The 7178-nt window shown below is 32.9% G+C and overlaps 1 long non-coding RNA gene across 1 annotated transcript; it reads right to left on the bottom strand.

Moving 5' to 3' along the window:
- Positions 1-2770: 2770 nt before the first annotated feature.
- LOC135300048 (uncharacterized) lies at positions 2771-5309 on the bottom strand. Its single transcript, XR_010361916.1, has 3 exons — positions 4994-5309; positions 4319-4410; positions 2771-3398 (listed from the first exon to the last, which is right to left on the bottom strand). It is a non-coding gene; the product is annotated as an uncharacterized LOC135300048 (long non-coding RNA).
- Positions 5310-7178: the final 1869 nt, after the last annotated feature.

The following is a 7178-nucleotide window of genomic DNA, read 5'->3' as shown; positions in this document are numbered from 1 at the left end:
TCTGAAGGATAGTTATGTCTGTTAGATCAGGTTCCTTATAGAAAGTTAATATCATTATGGTTTAAAACACTCTTTTCTTCTTCTGCTTGCTCACTCTTGTCTTATAGCTATTATTGTCTAACTCCATAATAAAAACTGATTGCCCAAATACTCCCATATGTTTCAGTTTGTAACTTGAAGTCCTGGTAGGTAATATAAAGGGCAACTGTTATTAATACATAAAAAGGTATACATGAGTTGGGAGAGAGATTCTTCTCATTTCCCCCACTATCCCCATCATTTCAAAAATAGGTTTCCTAAAGTAATTTTGAAGTCCGAGTACTCCATCAGGTACATACCCCACTAATAAAGCTATGTGCATGTAAATTTGCCTCAATTTGATTTGTACCCTGTAGAATAAGAGAGTAATCATGTTGGTTTGTAATTTTTTTCACTGTTTGTGACTGTCTTTATGATGCATACAGCATTGAATGACACTCTGTTCTTAAAATTTCTTTCTTACTCTTCTTCATTATTTCAGAACTAGGGCATGATATATTGAAAAATAACAGTCCAGGAACAAGTCCATAAAAATTCTTTACTTGCCCTTATCAAGGCACACAAATAAATTGTGATGTATCTCATGAAGAGCACAAGAAAAGTTGTATGTTACATGTTCTACTGCAGCACATTCTTTAGCTTCTTCTACTTCAATCTTATGTTAATTATTTTGTGATAATTTTGGCTTGGCTCTGTTCCCCATATTTTTAATCATTTATTTAAGCATTTATTTCTATCAGAGATATACATTGGTTTTAGTCAGTTCACTATATCCAAATCACTTGGGATTTTGCTTCAATTTTTTTTCATCTAAAACATATGATCCTACTTTTACCACTATTAGAGAATGGTGGTAAAACACTAATTCCTAGTATATAATATATTCAATTGAGTTGAGCTAAGTACTGTCAGAAATCTAATTTTCAGGTAATGAAAGACCAGTGCATTCTTAAGCTTTAAAATGTAACAGGAAGCAGTGCTTGTAAACCTAAATCCAAACTCAGTTAGTGTTTTTATTTATCCAGTTTTCAGTTTGGCAGAGAGTAATGCTCAAAAGGCTTTTTTTTTTAATTTTTGTTTTCCCTATTAGTAACAACATCTTTGTTTCAAGCGGATGTTAGGTTTGTGTAAAATACTTGTTTCAAAGCATACTCAAATAAATTTAGGCCTGCTTTTTTATTTTTCTTTTTAATTATCTTGATTATTGCAGATTAATTACCTTGATTGTTGATTATTTTTAATTATTCTTGATTATTTACCAGAATTCTCTATCTATAACATTATAAAATATAGATAATTGACTCAATTTCTTATTTCTTTTCTCAGATATGGGAGTGTGAATGTTAGTGTTTCTTTTTTTCCTCTAGCATAGACTACAAGTTTTTTCTTTTCTCCATTTTCACTCAGGTGGCTGTCTAGCATACCCAATTTTAATCTGATGTGGTGGAATTTTAAATAATTCCAACTATACTATGAATTATTATTTTCTGGTTTTGGTGGTTTTTTGAACTTATGGTTTTTGATTTTGGTTTGGTTGGTAGGGTTTTTTTTTGTTTTTAGGTTTTGTTTTAGTTTGGGTTTTTTGTGTTTTTCCTGTTTCTTTTTTTAATTCTGATGTGAGTTGTTTTGTTTGATTTAACTCCAAAACAATGATTAGATTTTTTTAAGACTTAGAAAAGATATGCTGCCAGGCCTACTGGTTCTTCTTCAAGACTTAAGTTAAAAGAGTAATCATGAAAATTAGGAATAAATAAAAATTAATAGCATTTTTCTTTAAATAGTTATGTCAGTTAGACCACCTGAAAGAGACAGTATTTAGAGTTTAGGCAGGAAAATATGGTATTATATATGAGAAAGAATAAAAGCAAATGGTAATCTATTATCTTGTTGAAGAAGACAGTGGTGTAAGGCAGTACATAATTTTCATAGTTATTCTAGTATATTAACTAAAAAAATGCTTTAGAATCTGTTATTACAGAATGGTATCTACTCTGGGATTCCAATTTCTACAGCACTCTCAAATACAGTGCGAACTGTTATTTCTTATCTTTCATGTTTATAGAGAGAGCTGCCTCTATTTTTTCCTCTTTTTCAGCCAGGTTATTTTTTACAAAATTTCTACTGATATGAGAAATTCTTGCTGGTGTTGATATTTTTCAAATGTAACAAGAAACTTTTTTTAAGATGCTAGAATACTGAAATAGAGATTATTAACTCTAGTCTTCTGACCAAATTCATGTTGGGCCATCTACCTTTTGAACTTTTAAAGATCTCTTGATGTTTCTGTTGGAGAAGTTCTTTATCTTTATTGCTGGCCAAAGGCAGGGCTGATGTGATTTGTTGAACAACTGTTGGATTTCAGTAGCAGTAAATTGATCAGGCTTCCTCAGAACCCTTGAAAAATTTGTGAACATTGGAAGCATCTGAGTGATGCTTCCAATGCTCTTTGCTCACAGACATGGCTATATATTTGAGTCATAATTATCTGAGTTTTCTTTAAGGTCCATACAAAGGATTTGTTAGATTCTAAATATGATTTCTGCACTTAAGACCAAATTTGGTAGAGTTTATATTCTGTTTAATGATAATAAAAACTATAAACTTAATTTACAGTTTCCAAATAATTTTAAAATATTTTAAGATCTCCTGAAAAGATCTTAAAGTTCCAATTCTATTGGAAAAAGTTATAGATGCCTTCTCTTAGTGACATGATCCTGAATAATATGAAAAATAAAATAATATAACCTCTCAATTACTTTAGAAATCTAGCATGACAAGCCACATACAAATAATTATCACATGCTTTTCTTTACAGGTAAATCTAGCTCTGCCTGCCACAAATAAATATTTACCATAACTGCAGGTAATTTTGGCAAATGCAGGATTTTAATATTCATATGTCTTACAAGCTTCTATCTACTTGCAGTGTAAAACTCAAAGAACTCTAGAGCAACAACAGACATAATTAAAGGAGATTCCGATAACTGAAGGCATAATAGTTTTTGTTTCAACAACAAATTAATTAGAGGTCTAGACAAGTTATAGGGTTTTGTCTCATGTCAGAGGGACTCAGCTCAGAGCATCACTATTCATTGAATGACTCCGCTACAGTTTTGGGGATACAGATCCTGACTGCCATAATGCCAGACGGAATTTTCACAATCTTTAGCTCTTCATTCCTCTCCATGAATAAAAACCTGAGCAAAGAACTGAGAAAGGGACTGCACATCACACTGTAAAGATAAGGCTAAAGAAATGGATTTGAATGTCTTCTGCAGAGTGTAACCTGAAACACCATAAAATCTGTCCCAGTGGAATACAACAGGCAACATGACAAGTCTGAGTTCTGGAGCATAAGGCTGTAAGACAGAGAAAAAAAATATTCTAAGTTAGCTCACTGTCTATCAATAAAATCACTTTTACTTCAACATCAATTTAGTAGATTGTTGTAATGTTTTCTATTAGGTTTATTAGGGCTTTGCTAGCAATGTTAAATTCATTGCCTTCCCTCTCCTGCTAATTTATATTACATATAAATTATATCTGAAAGGAAACTTAAAAGTCAAGTAAAGGTTGGTGTTGGAAGGGAGATGTGGTGGTCGCCAAGTCTAGTCCCCCTACTCAGGAGGATCAGTTGCAATATTTTGCCCAGGTCCATGTTCAAATGACTTTTGAGTATTTTCCAGGAATCTCCATGCTGGACAACTCCTACTCCTCTACCATCTAATTTTCTGCAGCCTCTATGGCCAACATGTGCCAGTACATTAAAAAAATATTTCCTGATGCTCAGATAGAACCTCCCAAGTTTCAGTATCTATGTATTTTTCAAGTTTTTATATTTATTCCATTCCATAGCCACTACATCCTTTGCTTTTGCTATTTTATTATTGTATGCAATTGTTACTTACCCTTTTTGGTTAGACTGTTTTAGTCATTATCTCAACAAAGAGTGGTGAATGTAGCTGTCAATTTACCATGAAAAAAATTAATCTAAAGAATACTCATAATATCTCACAAGATAAAGTATCCACAAAACAGGATAACGAAGTAGTCAGGGGTTTTCTGTGGGTTTTTTCCTTTCTTTGTTTATGCAGTTATTAGCCAAGCACATAAATGAAATGGGAAATTATGCTTCCACACACTATATCTATGTTACAGGCTTTTAAATAGAAATTCAAATTACTGAAAATGTAAACACAGTGATGACAGAATACACAGTGGGTGCTAGCTAGATGGTTAGAAAAGGAAAGCAGAGTGAAATATTTCAAAGACAACTTACCTGTGAAATAGAGAAATGTGTAACAAATTCTGTCAGTCCAAAGCATCTGAATGTCTTCTAAATATTTTCAAAATGGAAATATTCATAATATCCTTAGCCAGGAAAAATGCATTTATAGTCAGTTTTCTGGAAATACTTATAATTTCACATCTCAGAAATTTACTTGGATAAATACAGAGCTCACTAACACTGCATATATCTTGCTTCTCAGAAGAATAGATTTTATTATACAGAAATTCTCTTTAGCTTTAACAGCTCAAATTGGTTTGGATGTGAAAGGAAGACTTGACATTATATCCTGCCAACAGTGTTGACACTGATGATGCTGGCCATGCAAGAGGGACTCTTCAGTCAAAATATATACAGCCAGATATCGAGAGCTTAAGAGTTGTAAATTCAAGGTGTGCTTCAAATTCCAGTACTAATATTGGAATATCAGACAAAAATAAAAATACTATTTATAGTATTTAAAATATATAAACTATTAAAAATGAGTTGCCAATAATAGCTGTACTAAGCAGTTTTACATTTTTCTGTTATCTATCATGCTGAGTTAACTTCAAATCTCATCACTTTTTCCTTCAGGTACAGAGAGAATTTTTTTTAACCTTGCTCTTTTAGCAAAAATTTCAGCTCCTGACATCAAAATATTTTGAGAAGGAAGGTTTTACTAACCAATAAACCCTTACAATGAAAGAATGTTCCAAGCAGAACAAGGGAGATGAGCCTATAAACGTCTGGGAGTAACACAGGCTGTGACTGCCCACAGCTGTTGTAGAAGCTGATTGTATCTTAGGCACCGGGCTCTGGATGTAAATGTTTACCCCTGAGCTCATTAAAACAGTGCAAGTGTGCCCCTAATTAGCTAGACAAGCATGGGGGCAGGGAGGGGGAGGAGTGAATATGTGTCTCAGCCTGACACAGTTTATGGAAACTAGAGAAATTCAAGTATTTTGAAGGGACTAATAGGGTTCAGCTGGCTTCAACTTGTGTGTTCCGTTCTGGGGGTGGGGATGCTCAGCATCGTGGTGGTGAGCACGTCATAGACACTGATCTTGAGAATGACAATGGTATTGAACCGTGTGTTTCAATTGCTATGTGATCTGTTAGACATAACTTGTATTCTTATTCTGCTATGCAATATATTTTGCATCACTCTGCTAATTTGTTAATCTCATGCAAAGTCAAGTATCTTTCTTAAGTAAATTTGTTATTGAACTACGCACTGCATGTGAACAATCTGAAAGAACCTGTTTGGGGTAGTGTAACAGAAGAGTCACACAGAGTTGGGGACTCTGGTAGAAGACTAACAGAATATGCTCATATGAACATAATAAAAATCATGTGATTAAAAATCTTACTGGAAATGTCATAATAGCATCAAAATCCTAGTCTAACAACCTTAAATAGACTCTGTGTTTTCTTGTTTGTTTCAACAACAGCAGCACGTGACAAAATAACAATTATTAATAAAAACAAATGTTATACAGTATTTAATTTTAATTTATCTTTTTAATGTTCCAGAGGATTATTTTTTGTATTTTAAGCATGATTATTAAAAGTATTTTCAAAACTCTGTAAATGAAAATGGCTTTTAATATATATAAAACTAAAACTTGCATATGTGACTATTTGTACTGTTAAAATCGCTAATAGATATGAGATAGAATTTTGAGATAACCAAAATATTCTTTATAATGGAATATGAAGAAACTAATGTTAGCAGTCACATTCTTAGCTATTAAAAATGGATGCAGTTTTTGTTGAGCTAGTGGCAGTTACAAAAACATAATGGTGAATTTTAAAAACTTCCAATTTTTTATAGGAAATACAGTTGCTTTTATATTTCCTGATTACCATAGTGAACTGGTAGTGCCATGTGAACCCTATGTTTTTGAAGGTATATATTTAGTTATGAGACATGTAGAGACAGATACTCTTCTTTCGCCCCACCCAGCACAGCATCTAATATCTCAGTTAATTGGGGTTTTTTTGGTTGCTGTTTTCTCTTTTTTTAATTTGTCAAAGCTTTTTCAGAAGCATTTGTAATACAGTAGTGTTTTCAGTCTCTGTCAAACTTCTGGAAGCTACTCAATTTTCCTATTTTACCTGTGTTTTCTAAAGATTAACCATGAATGGCAAGATTTGCATAAAAATATGAAAAACACATCAATCCAGATCAGTGTTCTTGATATTTATAACTAATGCATATGACATTTACTATTTTCTTCCACTTTCTTTCACCTGTAAAACTATAAAGATAATATTACTATTCTAATTTCCTTCATCTAAATTATTCCAGGTTCTTACTTTTGGGAAATATCATTGACTTTAAGAGATGATTTCAAACAAAAAAAAAATCAAATTGCTGTTGTTCTGGTATTGTATTCTAAAGAATAAACCACATCATACAGCATAACATATTTCAAGCACGGTGCTAAATAACATTACTCGAATTATTCAAATTGAATTAAAGTCTGAACTATAAATCTGGTTTGTCCATTTGGCCTTTACTAGATTTACTTTGGCCTGAAAACTGAGCATGACATGTTGAATTACTTGAGAGCTCTCTATGTCCCTTGTTTCCTTGGAGCATTTTGTGCTGCCATGATTCAGTCTTTTCCTCCTGTCGACAAGACAGTGCAATTGTGCACTGAAGTTCATGGATCAGTGGCATACAAGCACCAGTGGTCATGTGTCATCAAAAGGGATTTACTCAAACAGGAGGACACTTCTGTGGTAGAAGAGGGAATCTGCAGCCTGGAGAACATTTTCTGGGGCTGCTGGGTGATTTACTTCCTCTCAGGCTCTTAACTGTCAATTGTCTAAAGAAAATATGAGTTAACAACTCTTCTATCGC

This window comes from Passer domesticus, chromosome 4 (assembly GCF_036417665.1).
Source record: "Passer domesticus isolate bPasDom1 chromosome 4, bPasDom1.hap1, whole genome shotgun sequence".
NCBI classification, from domain to species: Eukaryota; Metazoa; Chordata; class Aves; order Passeriformes; family Passeridae; genus Passer; species Passer domesticus.
Note: the sequence above shows the minus strand (reverse complement) of the source record. Positions and strands in the feature narration are given on the sequence as shown.